Source organism: Coregonus clupeaformis, chromosome 20 (assembly GCF_020615455.1).
Source record: "Coregonus clupeaformis isolate EN_2021a chromosome 20, ASM2061545v1, whole genome shotgun sequence".
Lineage (NCBI taxonomy): Eukaryota > Metazoa > Chordata > Actinopteri > Salmoniformes > Salmonidae > Coregonus > Coregonus clupeaformis.
In genome coordinates this window covers 64344851-64361906 of record NC_059211.1, presented here as the reverse complement: position 1 = coordinate 64361906, position 17056 = coordinate 64344851, and positions in this window count along the sequence as shown.

Sequence of the window (17056 nt, the reverse complement as noted above, 5' to 3'; positions counted from 1 at the left end):
GAGGCTGGAGGTATTGCTGGAGTTGAGGATGGAGGTGAGGCTGGAGGTATAGCTGGAGTTGAGGCTGGAGGTGAGGCTGGAGGTATTGCTGGAGTTGAGGCTGGAGGTGAGGCTGGAGGTATAGCTGGAGTTGAGGCTGGAGGTGAGGCTGGAGATGAGGTCTTGCACAGAGTATTGTCCTCACTTGTAGCAGATGGAATATCGCCGCTCCCCTGTAGCGGTGGTTGCTTGGGCTCGGTTGGCGTTCTCATTGTAATGCATTGCTGTGAGGAAGAGTCTTGGTGAACAACGCAACCTGTCAGCAATATTCCAGAAGTCTGACAAAACAACTGACTAACTCATTTACATACTCACACAACATTCCATGGAACGAGTATACCACATTCTCTGGTGCAAACTTTAGTATCAGACTGTGGTTCGCTTCGATGCAGGACGTTTGGTAGTCGTTCGCTTCGATGCAGGACGTTTGGTAGTCGTTCGCTTCGATGCAGGACGTTTGGTAGTCGTTCGCTTCGATGCAGGACGTTTGGTAGTCGTTCGCTTCGATGCAGGACGTTTGGTAGTCGTTCGCTTCGATGCAGGACGTTTGGTAGTCGTTCGCTCGATGCAGGACGTTTGGTAGTCGTTCGCTTCAATGCGGGACGTTTGGTAGTCGTTCGCTTCGATGCAGGACGTTTGGTAGTCGTTCGCTTCGATGCAGGACGTTTGGTAGTCGTTCCCTTCGATGCAGGACGTTTGGTAGTCGTTCGCTTCGATGCAGGACGTTTGGTAGTCGTTCGCTTCGATGCAGGACGTTTGGTAGTCGTTCGCTTCGATGCAGGACGTTTGGTAGTCGTTCGCTTCGATGCAGGACGTTTGGTAGTCGTTCCGCCCGATGCAGGACGTTTGGTAGTCGTTAGCCCGATGCAGGACGTTTGGTAGTCGTTAAGCCCGATGCAGGACGTTTGGTAGTCGTTAACCCGATGCAGGACGTTTGGTAGTCGTTCCGCTTCGATGCAGGACGTTTGGTAGTCGTTAAGCCGATGCAGGACGTTTGGTAGTCGTTAGCCCGATGCAGGACGTTTGGTAGTCGTTAACCCGATGCAGGGACGTTTGGTAGTCGTTCAGCCCGATGCAGGACGTTTGGTAGTCGTTAAGCCCGATGCAGGACGTTTGGTGGTCGTTAACCCGATGCAGGGACGTTTGGTAGTCGTTAACCCGATGCAGGACGTTTTGGTAGTCGTTCGCTTCGATGCAGGACGTTTGGTAGTCGTTCGCTTCGATGCAGGACGTTTTGGTAGTCGTTCGCTTCGATGCAGGACGTTTGGTAGTCGTGACTAAGTTCGCCCACGTCCTTGACCAGTCCCTTGTCCAGCACAATGTTGGTCCGTTTTTCACCACATGCCATAGTGCCTGTGCAGCGATGACTCAACATTCAGTGATGGATAGAATGTACAAAGAGGATGAAGAATAGAAATGATGAAACTGCTTACTTGGCTTGAGCCTGTGCCTGGCCTCTTCACCAATGAGGGGTTGATGCAGGCGGTTGGGAAACTCATGGCCATCACGTGTGTGGACCATAGGGCTGTGGCGGTCTTGACATTTTGTCAGACGGTTATTGTTATGCAAAAGACTGCCGGTCTCACGGTAATTTACCTTTAATTAACATGAACACGTTTAGCATCTCCACAAACATTATTTAGCCTTACTGCTATTAGCCCATACAAACACATTGAATAACAGATTCACTACATGGAACAACAGATAGTCCCCCCCAAAAAATCTAAAGGAAGTTTGTTCTGAAGTGTCCTATATCTGAGAGATATAAGAAAGATCAGGAAACATTTACATATATATATATTTTACATGTATTTAACCCCTTATTTTTGGCACTAAACAGTCTCCATATATATTTCCATTCATTTTTTCAACTGGTTCCCGGGGGACCTTCAGACGAGTCTTGTGAAGCCTGTGGGTGTCCTGGAGCAAAACAACCGACATGTTCGTGAGTCTCACCTTTCCACAGAGGGGTCATATCAGTGTGTAGCCCAAACTGTTCGGACTCTACAGACAGAAGTTGTGGATGAGGTAGATTGAGACGCATCCAATGATATCTCTAGTTTAAACTGATGGATGTGGATGCGGTGGATTGAGACCCATCCAATGATATCTCTAGTTTAAACTGATGGATGTGGATGCGGTGGATTGAGACCCATCCAATGATATCTCTAGTTTAAACTGATGGATGTGGATGCGGTGGATTGAGACCCATCCAATGATATCTCTAGTTTAAACTGATGGATGTGGTGGATTGAGACCCATCCAATGATATCTCTAGTTTAAACTGATGGATGTGGATGCGGTGAATTGAGACGCATCCAATGATATCTTAGTTTAAACTGATGGATGTGGATGCGGTGGATTGAGACCCATCCAATGATATCTCTAGTTTAAACTGATGGATGTGAATGCGGTGGATTGAGACCCATCCAATGATATCTCTAGTTTAAACTGATGGATGTGGATGTGGTGGATTGAGACCCATCCAATGATATCTCTAGTTTAAACTGATGGATGTGGATGTGGTGATTTGAGACCCATCCAATGATATCTCTAGTTTAAACTGATGGATGTGGATGCGGTGGATTGAGACCCATCCAATGATATCTCTAGTTTAAATTGATGGATGTGGATGCGGTGGATTGAGACCCATCCAATGATATCTCTAGTTTAAACTGATGGATGTGGATGCGGTGGATTGAGACCCATCCAATGATATCTCTAGTTTAAACTGATGGATGTGGATGCGGTGGATTGAGACCCATCCAATGATATCTCTAGTTTAAACTGATGGATGTGGTGGATTGAGACCCATCCAATGATATCTCTAGTTTAAACTGATGGATGTGGATGCGGTGAATTGAGACGCATCCAATGATATCTCTAGTTTAAACTGATGGATGTGGATGCGGTGGATTGAGACCCATCCAATGATATCTCTAGTTTAAACTGATGGATGTGGATGCGGTGGATTGAGACCCATCCAATGATATCTCTAGTTTAAACTGATAGATGTGGTGGATTGAGACGCATCCAATGATATCTCTAGTTTAAACTGATGGATGTGGATGCGGTGGATTGAGACCCATCCAATGATATCTCTAGTTTAAACTGATGGATGTGGATGCGGTGGATTGAGACGCATCCAATGATATCTCTAGTTTAAACTGATGGATGTGGATGCGGTGGATTGAGACGCATCCAATGATATCTCTAGTTTAAACTGATGGATGTGGATGCGGTGGATTGAGACGCATCCAATGATATCTCTAGCTTAAACTGATTGATGTGGATGCGGTGGATTGAGACACATCCAATGATATCTCTAGTTTAAACTGATGGATGTTGTGGATTGAGACGCATCCAATGATATCTCTAGTTTAAACTGATGGATGTGGATGCGGTGGATTGAGACCCATCCAATGATATCTCTAGTTTAAACTGATGGATGTGGATGTGGTGGATTGAGACCCATCCAATGATATCTCTAGTTTAAACTGATGGATGTGGATGCGGTGATTTGAGACCCATCCAATGATATCTCTAGTTTAAACTGATGGATGTGGATGCGCTGGATTGAGACCCATCCAATGATATCTCTAGTTTAAATTGATGGATGTGGATGCGGTGGATTGAGACGCATCCAATGATATCTCTAGTTTAAACTGATGGATGTGGATGCGGTGGATTGAGACCCATCCAATGATATCTCTAGTTTAAACTGATGGATGTGGATGCGGTGGATTGAGACCCATCCAATGATATCTCTAGTTTAAACTGATGGATGTGGATGCGGTGGATTGAGACCCATCCAATGATATCTCTAGTTTAAACTGATGGATGTGGATGCGGTGGATTGAGACCCATCCAATGATATCTCTAGTTTAAACTGATGGATGTGGATGTGGTGGATTGAGACCCATCCAATGATATCTCTAGTTTAAACTGATGGATTTTTATTGGAGGATTTGTTATTATGCTAATTCGATTTAGAGTTATTTGGCAACTTTAGTTGCTATTCTCAATGTAATCTTTACTAATATGTCAAATGTGTTTTATATTTAGAATGGCCCATTATGAAACGGGCATGAACAGGGGCAGGGGAATAGCGAATGGGGGCCGCTTTCCCGCCTGTTTGTTTTTCAATCGATCAAATTCCATCGCATTTTTATTTATTTATAAAGCCCTTTTTACATCAGCAGCTGTCACAAAGGGGGGGGGGGGGGGGACACTGTGGCCCTGTCTGACGATACCCCCAGACAGGGCCAACCAGGCAGGATATAACCCCACCCACTTTGCCAAAGTACAGCCCCCACACCACTACAGAGATAAACAGATCACCAACTTACTACCCTGAGACAAGGCTGAGTATAGCCCACAAAGATCTCCTCCACTGCACGAGCCCGAGGGGGCGCAAAACCGGACAGGAAGATTACGTCAGTGACTCAACCCATTCAAGTTGAGTATAGTAAAATAGCCTGGCACGACGTGACGCACCCCTCCTAGGGACGGCATGGAAGAGCACTAGTAAGCCAGTGACTCAGCCCCTGTAACAGGGTCAGAGGCAGAGAATCCCAGTAGAGAGAGGGGAACCGGCCAGGCAGAGATAGCAAGGGTGGTTCATCACTCCGGTTCATCACTCCAGTGCCTTGCCGTTCACCTTCGCACCCCTGGGCCAGACTACACTCAATCATAGGACCTACAGTGAGGGAAAAAAGTATTTGATCCCCTGCTGATTTTGTACGTTTGCCCACTGACAAAGACATGATCGGTCTATAATTTTAATGGTAGGTTTATTTGAACAGTGAGAGACAGAATAACAACAAAAAAATCCAGAAAAACGCATGTCAAAAATGTTATAATTTGATTTGCATTTTAATGAGGGAAATAAGTATTTGACCCCCTTTCAATCAGAAAGATTTCTGGCTCCCAGGTGTCTTTTATACAGGTAACGAGCTGAGATTAGGAGCACACTCTTAAAGGGAGTGCTCCTAATCTCAGTTTGTTACCTGTATAAAAGACACCTGTCCACAGAAGCAATCAATCAATCAGATTCCAAACTCTCCACCATGGCCAAGACCAAAGAGCTCTCCAAGGATGTCAGGGACAAGATTGTAGACCTACACAAGGCTGGAATGGGCTACAATACCATCGCCAAGCAGCTTGGTGAGAAGGTGACAACAGTTGGTGTGATTATCCGCAAATGGAAGAAACACAAAATAACTGTCGATCTCCCTCAGCCTGGGGCTCCATGCAAGATCTCACCTCCTGGAGTTGCAATGATCATGAGAACGGTGAGGAATCATAACTACACGGGAGGATCTTGTCAATGCTCTCAAAGCAGCTGGGACCATAGTCACCAAGAAAACAATTGGTAACACACTATTGCTACTACTACTACTACTGCTACTGCTACTGCTACTGCTACTACTGCTATTGCTACTGCTACTACTGCTACTGCTACTACTGCTACTGCTACTGCTACTACTACTACTACTACTGCTACTACTACTACTACTACTACTACTACTACTACTACTACTACTACTACTACTACTACTACTGCTGCTGCTACTACTACTACTACTACTACTGCTACTACTACTACTACTACTATTACTAATACTACTACTACTACTACTACTACTACTACTACTACTGCTGCTGCTACTACTACTACTACTACTACTTACACTTTGTAGTACATTTTTACACTAGGATACATTTTTCTGATTCATATCGATGCCACATAGCCCGTTTTCAAAGGGGTTCATTTTTTTTTTTTTAGGGGCTCTGCTCCCAGTCTCTTGCAAGGTGTTGCAGAACTCTTGATTCTGTGGTGTTACAGCACACTGTGTGTCATGTTCCAGAACACCAGGATGAATGTTCCAGAACACCAGGATGAATGTTCCAGAACACCTTCAATCTGTCCCAGTACCCTCAAAACCATGCGTTTCGATAGTCCCATCAAAGTTAAGGGTGTCATCCCCTTTAAAGTGGTGGCAGCTCACTTCATTTTAACAGTGCACCCCTATTCCCTATTACAGCGCATTACTTTTAACCAGAGCCCTTTGGAATAGGGTACCGTTTGGGACGCAGACTGAGTCACGCGTAGCTGTGTGCACGGTGTTCAGTGTTGCATGCTGGGTAAACAGGCTGTTGAAAGAGATTAGGCACTTGGCCATAATGATCTGGCTCTACTATTGTAAATAAACCGTTCCCATCGCTCAGAAGTCTCACGTCACAGCCCAGTAGTTCATTTGGTTCTGGGTGATAAACAGGTCAGTGAAGCAGCACTTTTTCTGTCACAAACAGCTTTTTCTTTGTGTATTTGTTTTTTGGGGGGGTTCAGCCTCGAAGAGCAGCCAGACCTGTGGCAGCTGGCTGCAGCATAGACAGTGGTGACTGGCCACAGATCACAGGGCTGATCCCAGTCTGGTTCCAGGTGGTTATTAGAAACAGTTCCCCTTGAGGCTGTGTGCTTTCCCCTTCTGTACTTCCCAAAGGGTTTTAAATGATGTAGAGCTACATCACCTTCGCTAACTTCACACTGTCTTCCATCATCACTGTGTTCACGCAGATAAAGACTGTCTTCCATCGGCACTGTGTTCACGCAGATAAAGACTGTCTTCCATCGGCACTGTGTTCACGCAGATAAAGACTGTCTTCCATCGGCACTGTGTTCACGCAGATAAAGACTGTCTTCCATCGGCACTGTGTTCACGCAGATAAAGACTGTCTTCCATCGGCACTGTGTTCACGCAGATAAAGACTGTCTTCCATCGGCACTGTGTTCACGCAGATAAAGACTGTCTTCCATCGGCACTGTGTTCACGCAGATAAAGACTGTCTTCCATCGGCACTGTGTTCACGCAGATAAAGACTGTCTTCCATCGGCACTGTGTTCACGCAGATAAAGACTGTCTTCCATCAGCACTAAATTGCCCTTACAGGATCCAGCCTTCTGCTCAGTCAGTCTCCTGTTATCTTGTTACACCAAAGCCTCCTGCATTTTCACTGTGGAAACCAAAGGTTTCCAATCATAAATGAAGGTGCTTGACATACTGTAGCTTGGTACGGTCAGTACCAAAACTCACTTGATAGGTTAACGAACCACTCATAGACTGTCTCCCAAATGGCACCATGTTCCCTATATGACCAGAGCCCAAAAGCAGTGCACTATATAGGGAATAGGGTGCCATTCTCTGGTCTAAAGCAGTGCACTATATAGGGAATAGGGTGCCATTCTCTGGTCTAAAGTAGTGCACTATATAGGGAATAGGGTGCCATTCTCTGGTCTAAAGCAGTGCACTATATAGGGAATAGGGTGCCATTCTCTGGTCTAAAGCAGTGCACTATATAGGGAATAGGGTGCCATTCTCTGGTCTAAAGCAGTGCACTATATAGGGAATAGGGTGCCATTCTCTGGTCTAAAGCAGTGCACTATATAGGGAATAGGGTGCCATTCTCTGGTCTAAAGCAGTGCACTATATAGGGAATAGGGTGCCATTCTCTGGTCTAAAGCAGTGCACTATATAGGGAATAGGGTACCATTCTCTGGTCTAAAGCAGTGCACTATATAGGGAATAGGGTGCCATTCTCTGGTCTAAAGCGGTGCACTATATAGGGAATAGGGTGCCATTCTCTGGTCTAAAGCAGTGCACTATATAGGGAATAGGGTGCCATTCTCTGGTCTAAAGCAGTGCACTATATAGGGAATAGGGTGCCATTCTCTGGTCTAAAGCAGTGCACTATATAGGGAATAGGGTGCCATTCTCTGGTCTAAAGTAGTGCACTATATAGGGAATAGGGTGCCATTCTCTGGTCTAAAGTAGTGCACTAAATAGGGAATAGGGTACCATTTGGGATGTAGCCATACTATAGGTCAGCGTGAAATGTCAATTGTATCCTGTAGTCTTGGTTGCCATGGTTATAATTATATCTCCGATGCCCATGACCTAGCCAGTGTAATGAACAGTTATTGCCATGCAGGACACACTTAGACCTCAGTTCAACAGGTTAATAGCCTCCCAAGACCCACTGCTTTGACCTGATAGAGACCATACACTGTGTTTCACTTATTGGGGAGGGTGGGAATAGAAAATTAGGGGTTAGTGAGTAGTCAAGAAGTCTTGAACTTGCAGACTGTCCTTTACAGAATGTCCAGACTGTCCTTCTTGCAGACTGTCCTTTAAAGAACGTCCAGACTGTCCTTCTTGCAGACTGTCCTTTAAAGAACGTCCAGACTGTCCTTCTTGCAGACTGTCCTTTACAGAACATCCAGACTGTCCTTCTTGCAGACTGTCCTTTACAGAACGTCCAGACAGTTCTTCTTGCAGACTGCCCTTTACAGAACGTCCAGACTGTCCTTCTTGCAGACTGTCCTTTACAGAATGTCCAGACAGTCCTTCTTGCAGACTGTCCTTTACAGAACATCCAGACTGTCCTTCTTGCAGACTGTCCTTTACAGAACGTCCAGACTGTCCTTCTTGCAGACTGTCCTTTACAGAATGTCCAGACTGTCCTTCTTGCAGACTGTCCTTTACAGAATGTCCAGACTGTCCTTCTTGCAGACTGTCCTTTACAGAACGTCCAGACTGTCCTTCTAGCAGACTGCCCTTTACAGAACGTCCAGACAGTCCTTCTTGCAGACACTCCTTTACAGAACGTCCAGACTGTACTTCTTGCAGACACTCCTTTACATAACATCCAGACTGTCCTTTTTGCAGACACTCCTTTACAGAACGTCCAGACCTTCTTGCAGACAGTGTCGTCCTTTCCCCTGCCCCCATGAGAAAGACAATAGACAATAGACGATATGGTTCATTCATTTGGGATGATTGGGTGGAAATAAGAAATGAGGGACGCGTGAGGAGTCAATAAGTCTTGAATTTGCAGACACTGGTTGTCCTTGCCCTGCCTCCACCAGAAAGAAACGATAGCTAATGACAAAAAGTTGAATTGACATTCTGAAAGGGACGACTGATCATAGTCAGAAATTACTTGGGAGGAATCTTCCACAGATAAGTGATGAAGTCAGGTCCTAATGAAGACAGAACAAGACATAAGCTGGTTCTGAATGCATGGCCTCAGTAGCAACAAGATGTTAACTGGTTCTGAATAAATGGCCTCAGTAGCAACAAGATGTTAACTGGTTCTGAATGCATGGCCTCAGTAGCAACAAGATGTGAACTGGTTCTGAATGCATGGCCTTTGTAGCAACAAGATGTGAACTGATTCTGAATGCATGGCCTTCGTAGCAACAAGATGTGAACTTTTTCTGAATGCATGGCCTCAGTAGTAAGACGATGTGAACTGGTTCTGAATGCATGGCCTCAGTAGCAACAAGATGTAAACTGGTTCTGAATGCATGGCCACAGTAGCAACAATATGTGGACTGGTTCTGAATGCATGACCTTCGTAGCAACAAGATTGAACTTATTCTGAACGCATGGCCTCAGTAGCAACAGTCAATATGCAATTATCTTTATCTCACAATGAAGGCACTGAAACAGAACAACAACAAGGTTAGCAGCACATGTATATTCCAGAAAGTTGAATATGTATCTTGCAATGACTAAAGTTCTGCTTTAAAATGACTAAGACTGTTAGTTCATGATGGTTATGGGAAATGAATGCAAAAGTTAAATTATATATTGTTACTTTAGATTCACGTTATTTATGGATGGTAAATACAATATATTTTTAAAACAGTGCGTGCACACATACCACTGATATAGCAGTTACAACAACAACCTTATCTCCAACCAGGACCCCAGCCCTCACCAAGCTTCACTCTCACTGTCCTCTGATAATATCTCCAACCAGGACCCCAGCCCTCACCACGCTGCACTCTCACTGTCCTCTGATAATATCTCCAACCAGGACCCCAGCCCTCACCACGCTGCACTCTCACTGTCCTCTGATAATATCTCCAACCAGGACCCCAGCCCTCACCAAGCTTCACTCTCACTGTCCTCTGATAATATCTCCAACCAGGACCCCAGCCCTCACCAAGCTGCACTCTCACTGTCCTCTGATAATATTTAACAGACACAGAGGACAGAGGGAGGCTAAGAGACAGACAGACAGACAGACAGACAGACAGGCAGACAGACAGGGAGGGAGGTTAAGAGACAGACAGAGGACAGATGGAGGCTAGGAGACAGACAGAGGACAGAGGGAAGCTGCTTTTGAACTTCAAAAGCAACTTTTTTTCTCTACTGAATAAATCACACTTCCCATCCAGCTGTGTGTGTGTGAGAGAGAGAGAGAGAGAGAGAGAGAGAGAGAGAGAGAGAGAGAGAGAGAGAGAGAGAGAGAGAGAGAGAGAGAGAGAGAGAGAGAGAGAGAGAGAGAGAGAGAGAGAGAGAGAGAGAGAGAGAGAGAGAGAGAGACAGAGAGACAGACAGACAGACAGACAGACAGACAGACAGACAGACAGACAGACAGACAGACAGAGACAGACAGACAGACAGAGTTGTATCGACTTCTAAAACAACTTCAAAAACAATACTTATTTTCTCTATATCAAATATGCTGCGGTTACTGAACAACCAGCAAAGTACTGCAGGGGTGAGGGGAGGCACACTCCTCTGGTTTGGTCCAAGTTATGAGAAACGCTGCAGTCTCACTATTCTAAAGGGATTCTCCACATATCCTCCAGGGCTATCTCCCAAATGGCACCCTATTCCCTGTATAGTGCACTACTTTTGACCAGGGTCCCATAGGGATCTGGTCAAACGTAGTGCACTATATAGGAAATAGGGTGCCATTTGGGACGCTGTCCAAGCATCACCGTGATTAAACCACATCATTCTCTGATTGGGTGATATGTTTCCTCAATAACGGTTTTCAAAGGGATGTAGATATGAGAACCCATTATGATTTAAATGACAGATATTAATATCTCAAAGTAAAACCCTGAATGTATTGCTGTGACGAAGTGATAACTCAGGAAGCTGCTGAAGGATATTAAGGATGGGGGGGCGGCTGGTAGCCCAGTGGTTAAGAGCGAAAAAGTCGCTGGTTCGAATCCCCAAGCAGACTAGGTGAAAAAAAATATGCCGATGTGCCCTTGAGCAAGGCACTTAACCCTAATTGCTCCTGTAAGTCGCTCTGGATATGAGCGTACGCCAAAGGTAAATGATAGCCTCTTCCCTACTATAGTGCACTACTTTTGACCGGAGTGTTATGGGACCTGATCAAAAGAAGTGCACTACAGTTCTTTATCTCCTTGCTTCTATTTTCACAGGTATGTGGTATATTTTCACAAGTCTTAGTGCAAAACCCCAAACTGGTCTTACTTGTTTAATGCAGCCGGCCAGTCTTTCATTCTAAACCTGTCATTGTGCATTCATTTGGATTGTAAACATCTCTCATCATGCAACCATTGATTCAAAATATACGTTTACTGTGAAATGTAATGAGAACATTGGTTTAATCACCAAAACACAAAATAATGATATCTTTTCAATTTAGACATTTTAACTACCAGTTAATCCAATAGCAAACAATGCAAGATACGTGTTTCAAATCGCCCTTAGAAGTGCTGAAAGTAATATGCTACAGTTCTGTAAATTACAGTAGATTACACAGTTTCCACATTAGGAAATATATTTACATTACACAACAAAATTGACGGAAAATCTATAATTTCCATAATATCTATCCAATGTGTAATTAAAGGTGTGATCAATGAAGACATCCTCTGCAATCATTCACACAACAACAACAAACATGAGTGTACTGTCTGTAATCAAATGTAAGAAATTAAATGAAACAAATGAAATTAATGAAAATAAAACAACGTTTAGCACGCATTCATTTGCATAAAGTCTTGAGCATTTTGGTCATAAATTCTCATCCGCATCACAGTGAATGTCCTCATTGTTCATACTCAGTGGGGAAAACCTTTTGGCATGGCGAATTCAAGCTCGACATTGTTGTCGCATGCCTCATCCATGGCCAGAAGGAGGGTGGCACGCTCACGGGGGATGGCGATCGTACATCTTCCACCTCCATGCTGAAAAAGAAAACCCTCAATAGGTTTGAGGAAAGGAGATTATGGGGGCAGGTATAGGGTCACAAAGGGGATGGGCCCGAAAAAAAAACATGCCTGAACCTCTTCTGCATGCTGGTACCTGACATTGTCTCACACAATGACATAGGTGACCCTTTCACCTTGACAGGCCTGCTCAATTTCACTGAGAAACACAATGAGGCATGCAGCGTTGTAGGATCCAAGTAATGGCCTGCGTCCTACCACACCATCTACAGAGATGGAGATGTTCCCCCCTCGTTGTCCAGGCACTTGGACGGTCGCCCGTTGGCCAGTGAGGTTCCGCCCACAGCACCCAGTTTTGGCCCAGGTTGAAGCCCGCTTCATCAACAAAGATATACTTGTGATGGTTCACAGCAGCATCAAGCACCATCACCCTCTAAAAATATATTTTGGTTAGTTATTCTTTACAGTATAGTTCCAGTATGATATTGTGAAGTAGCATGTGCATTAATAGCAACAGTAATACAGTATATAGTGCTGCACCTGAACATACTCGGCCCGCAGTTGTTTCACCCAGTCGTTGTTTCTCTAAAAAGGCACCAGCTAAATGTGTTCCAAAGATACCTGGTGTCTCTTCAAAAGGCACCAGGTAAATGTGTTCCATAGATACCTGGTGTCTCTTCAAAAGGCACCAGGTCAATGTGTTCCATAGATACCTGGTGTCTCTTCAAAAGGCACCAGGTAAATGTGTTCCATAGATACCTGGTGTCTCTTCAAAAGGTACCAGGTAAATGTGTTCCATAGATACCTGGTGCCTCTTCAAAAGGCACCAGCTAAATGTGTTTCATAGATACCAGGTGACTCTTCAAAAGGCACCAGGTAAATGTGTTCCATAGATACCTGGTGTCTCTTCAAAAGGCACCAGGTAATTGTGTTTCATAGATACCTGGTGTCTCTTCAAAAGGCACCAGGTAAATGTGTTCCATAGATACCTGGTGCCTCTTCAAAAGGCACCAGGTAAATGTGTTCCATAGATACCTGGTGCCTCTTCAAAAGGCACCAGGTAAATGTGTTCCATAGATACCTGGTGTCTCTTCAAAAGGCACCAGTTAAATGTGTTCCATAGATACCTGGTGTCTCTTCAAAAGGCACCAGTTAAATGTGTTCCATAGATACCTGGTGTCTCTTCAAAAGGCAGGTGATTGTTGTTAGGCTGATGGATGCCACATTGGCAAAGGCGTCATCGTTCTCCTCAATGGCCTGCTTTATTTCGGACAGCCGTATGTCACTCCTGGCCCTCACCATTTACACCACGGCCCGCTCCCGCTGGGTCGGTCAGCACACAATTCTGAGGGTAGAACAGAGTATACCGTCAATAGATCATGGTGTAAGAATACTGGAACATGTTTTGTGAATTTACATGTATGACAGTATGTCATTTACTGTAAATGTAATGGTAAAGCATAGTGCATATCCTGCCGACTTACCGGTTTTCTTGGTGAAATGTTCTCATGATCGAATTGACAGTTGATCTTTTCAGATTGTGGTGAACTAATCTGTCAGCCTCTGCCATGGTAAGGCCTCTGTTTACCACATGGTCAACGACGATGGACCGGACTTCATTAGACACAACAGTTCCCTGCCGTCTGCCTCCCTCTCTCTGATGTCCTCCTGTTTGACGGGGCCCATGTCCACCTCTTTAACCTCTTTGATGGGGCCCATGTCCACCTCTTTAACCTCTTTGATGGGGCCCATGCCCACCTCTTTAACCTCTTTGACGGGGCCCAGGTCCACCTCTTTAACCTCTTTGACGGGGCCCATGTCCACCTCTTTGACCTCTTTGATGGGGCCCATGCCCACCTCTTTGACCTCTTTGATGGGGCCCATGCCCACCTCTTTGACCTCTTTGACGGGGCCCATGTCCACCTCTTTGACCTCTTTGACGGGGCCCATGTCCACCTCTTTAACCTCTTTGATGGGGCCCATGCCCAACTCTTTGACCTCTTTGATGGGGCCCATGCCCACCTCTTTGACCTCTTTGACGGGGCCCATGTCCACCTCTTTAACCTCTTTGATGGGGCCCATGTCCACCTCTTTAACCTCTTTGATGGGGCCCATGTCCACCTCTTTAACCTCTTTGACGGGGCCCATATCCACCTCTTAGACCTCTTTGATGGGGCCCATGTCCACCTCTTTGATGGGGCCCATGTCCACCTCTTTGATCTCTTTGACGGGGCCCATGTCCACCTCTTTGACCTCTTTGACGGGGCCCATGTCCACCTCTTTGACCTCTTTGACGGGGCCCATGTCCACCTCTTTAACCTCTTTGACGGGGCCCATGTCCACCTCTTTAACCTCTTTGACGGGGCCCATGTCCACCTCTTTAACCTCTTTGACGGGGCCCATGTCCACCTCTTTAACCTCTTTGACGGGGCCCATGTCCACCTCTTTAACCTCTTTGACGGGGCCCATGTCCACCTCTTTAACCTCTTTGACGGGGCCCATGTCCACCTCTTTAACCTCTTTGACGGGGCCCATGTCCACCTCTTAGACCTCTTTGATGGGGCCCATGTCCACCTCTTTGACCTCTTTGACGGGGCCCATGTCCACCTCTTTGACCTCTTTGACGGGGCCCATGTCCACCTCTTTAACCTCTTTGATGGGGCCCATGCCCACCTCTTTGACCTCTTTGATGGGGCCCATGCCCACCTCTTTGACCTCTTTGACGGGGCCCATGTCCACCTCTTTAACCTCTTTGATGGGGCCCATGTCCACCTCTTTAACCTCTTTGATGGGGCCCATGTCCACCTCTTTAACCTCTTTGACGGGGCCCATATCCACCTCTTAGACCTCTTTGATGGGGCCCATGTCCACCTCTTTGATGGGGCCCATGTCCACCTCTTTGATCTCTTTGACGGGGCCCATGTCCACCTCTTTGACCTCTTTGACGGGGCCCATGTCCACCTCTTTGACCTCTTTGACGGGGCCCATGTCCACCTCTTTAACCTCTTTGACGGGGCCCATGTCCACCTCTTTAACCTCTTTGACGGGGCCCATGTCCACCTCTTTAACCTCTTTGACGGGGCCCATGTCCACCTCTTTAACCTCTTTGACGGGGCCCATGTCCACCTCTTTAACCTCTTTGACGGGGCCCATGTCCACCTCTTTAACCTCTTTGACGGGGCCCATGTCCACCTCTTTAACCTCTTTGACGGGGCCCATGTCCACCTCTTAGACCTCTTTGATGGGGCCCATGTCCACCTCTTTGATGGGGCCCATGTCCACCTCTTTGACCTCTTTGACGGGGCCCATGTCCACCTCTTTGACCTCTTTGACGGGGCCCATGTCCACCTCTTTGACCTCTTTGACGGGGCCCATGTCCACCTCTTTAACCTCTTTGACGGGGCCCATGTCCACCTCTTTAACCTCTTTGACGGGGCCCATGTCCACCTCTTTAACCTCTTTGACGGGGCCCATGTCCACCTCTTTAACCTCTTTGATGGGGCCCATATCCACCTCTTTGACCTCTTTGACGGGGCCCATGTCCACCTCTTTGACCTCTTTGACGGGGCCCATGTCCACCTCTTTAACCTCTCTGACGGGGCCCATATCCACCTCTTTGACCTCTTTGACGGGGCCCATGTCCACCTCTTTAACCTCTCTGACGGGGCCCATATCCACCTCTTTGACCTCTTTGACGGGGCCCATGTCCACCTCTTTAACCTCTTTGACGGGGCCCATGTCCACCTCTTTGACTTCTCTGACGGGGCCCATATCCACCTCTTTGACCTCTTTGATGGGGCCCATGTCCACCTCTTTAACCTCTTTGACGGGGCCCATATCCACCTCTATGACCTCTTTGACGGGGCCCATATCCACCTCTTTAACCTCTTTGACGGGGCTCATGCCCACCTCTCTGACCTGTCTGACGGCCCCTTGTCCACGAGCTCTTTGATTTCTTCCTCCTCCTTGCTGTCTATCCTGCTCCATGTTGAAAGAAATTGCAAGTGTTCACACCCCCCCCTTTAATATGGTGACCAATAGTGGTTACCACTATGTGAAATCAATTAGCAACAACTAGTAGTCATTATGTATGGTTATCATGTATCATACATGTAATTTAGATGTTTATACTTTACAAACACACATTTTATGTCTGTAGTTCTCAAAATCCATATATAGTAGACAAACCAGTTTAAAATCTATAGGTTTACCGAATGGTTAAGTGTTTAACCATTAAGCACAGTTGGATTAAGCGATGGTCAAATGCATTTAAACAAATGAGAAGAGAATCATGAAAAAGTATTGCCCAGCGTTGCGTTGTGAAAGGCAATGACTTTCTATGAAAGGTATTTCTAGACGAAACACTGATGAGGTTTGATGAAAAAGTTACTGTGTGATTTTGTTTGTTTTTACTTAGTCTATAAAAAATGTGCTTAAAGTTTAGAAGAAGAAAACAAACATCCTTTCTGATCTGTTTTGGAGTTTTGTGCTAAGAGTTGCGAAATTGTACAACATCCTGGTGAAAACACTTGGCCAGCAGTAATGTGATGAATGAGATGATACTGTATGACGCCCTACTACCTACGTACATAGAAGATATTATATTAAAGCTATGGGTATTGTCCCTAGGGGTAGAAACTGGCACCACCTGTATGATGTTACCTCATTGGCCCTTACAAGTAATGCCTCTCTGTAACCGCCTACGTATTTAATCACACAGTGCTCCAAGTCCATGGGGACCTTAAAGACTCTACCCTCCCACATCTTTAACGTCTCTACTTTTTTAAAGGCGTCAGCGTGCTTCGGTTCGGCTGGCGGCTAGTCGAAGTCGGCTAGGCGAGGCAAACTGAACGAGTGCGCTCGCATGCTCCCTTTTAAAAAATAATTTGCTTGAAAAAAACGAGAAAGAAGCGGCAGTAGTACTGTTTGTCTATTTTGAGATGCCGTAGCCAGTCCAAATAGTCAGAATTAATCTAAGATAAACTCAAGAAATCTGTCATTGATTTTGAC